This window comes from Lampris incognitus, chromosome 6, assembly GCF_029633865.1.
Source record: "Lampris incognitus isolate fLamInc1 chromosome 6, fLamInc1.hap2, whole genome shotgun sequence".
NCBI classification, from domain to species: Eukaryota; Metazoa; Chordata; class Actinopteri; order Lampriformes; family Lampridae; genus Lampris; species Lampris incognitus.
Genome location: NC_079216.1, coordinates 39,221,880 through 39,223,641, shown reverse-complemented (window position 1 = coordinate 39,223,641; position 1,762 = coordinate 39,221,880).

Here is a 1,762-nt window from a genome sequence, read left to right as displayed (position 1 = left end):
GGGAGAAGATGTGTACACTTTTACGGAGCCACCAATGAACATTTTGTTGCTTTGCTGTGTATAAGACCATACGCTATTTAAAATTAAAATGTACATTTATAAATATTCTAAGTGCACTTTGGAGTCTTTCTACTTTGAGCATGCTTATGAGTCTGTTAATACAGTAACTAAGCACTCGTCTTAGGATGTGAAGGGGTGTAGGTGCAGAAGACAGTGGTGTGTCGCTGAAGGGGGCAGTGGTGTAGTAGATCACCATATCCCAGCTTCTCACGTCTACCCACACAGCTTAGTTAGCTAACGCTGTCGTGTCGCCTCTCTTCTCGCCTCACATTTTATTAGTCTCCTTGGGTGTCACCTACATCACACAGGGGTGTTGGTATCCTTGATGCCCCCATATTTAGTAAGGGCTATCAATTAAGAAAATTCTGAAAAGGATTGGAGTCAATATGCATTTTACCCCGGATGTACAAAAAGGCGGAGTTTTTATCAAATTGGCCATATGATGACTCTTGTTTTTTGTTGAAATTCTCATGAGGGCAATCGGTTCTACCATACCAACATGAAAAATACAAAAAAATAAAAAATTACTAGCCCCTTTGACTACATCTGATACATCAGTGGATTGCATCCGATCTCCATTTTCTTAGTACATGTGGGAATTTCTAATTCTTAAATGATGCATGTTACCCGATCTACCTCAGCGTCTTATGTTAAGATTTGAGTTTTTGATGTTTTGTAAAACCTATATTAACACGACAGACTTCTCCTTTCTTGCTTAGAAACGTAGCGAAATGTAGGGGAGTCGATATGAATGTAAATGCAGCAAGGTTCAGGCACTTTGGATGAAGATCACACAGTACTCCAAATTACAGTTATTGTACAACAAAGTTCTTTCAACCCGGCTACCAAATACATTTTAAAAAATTCACTTTACAAGGGCAGTCGTTGATACACATGCTTGAAAATGTCACCTGTCCCAAGCCTTTGATTTGGGATCAAGGATTCCCTGAGAGGTCAAGTACAAAAATGAAAAGGGCCACTAGGGGCCAATTACTTTCGGGCTCAAAAGGCACTTTTCTCATTGACCATTCAAATGTTACACCAAATGTTGCACAGGCCGTAGCGCAACATTTAAAATGATTTAGATTCTATAAGTCCCAAAATTGGTGTGTAATGGCTAGATTTGGCTCTGGTGTCTGAGTGGTGCGGCGATGTCATGAGAGAAACGGAAAGGATTTTGGTGGGACTTTTTTTTTTTTTTTTACTCTGTCATGGAGCTTAAAGGCTTCTGCAGCATTTCGCTGATATTTCTGTGATAACTGATGTGAACACGTGATTAATATTAGTAGCACAGAGAGCGCAACCACGCCAGCATGCCCTGCTGTTAACTTTGTAAGTGGAACTGGATGACAGAAGCTCTGAGCTGCAGTTTTCCTGGTAAGTGGTTATGTGATTATACTTTTGATAGCCATCATGTTTTTAAGATCATCTCAGATCACCTTAATGTGACTGTGGTCACTTGAAAAGGTTAGGTTGTTTAATACATTCCATTACTTTACTTACATCTACTGTAACCTCCAGGCAGTTATATCAATGTATTGGGGGGGGGATACCTCTAATGAGCTTATTAGTAAAAAAAAAATGTCTTTAATTTTTCATAAATCTTTGTGGACTTAGAGAAAGCATATGTCAGGGTGCCGAGAGGGGAGGTGTGGTATTGTATGAGGAAGTTGGGAGTTGCAGAGAAGTATGAAGAGAGGGT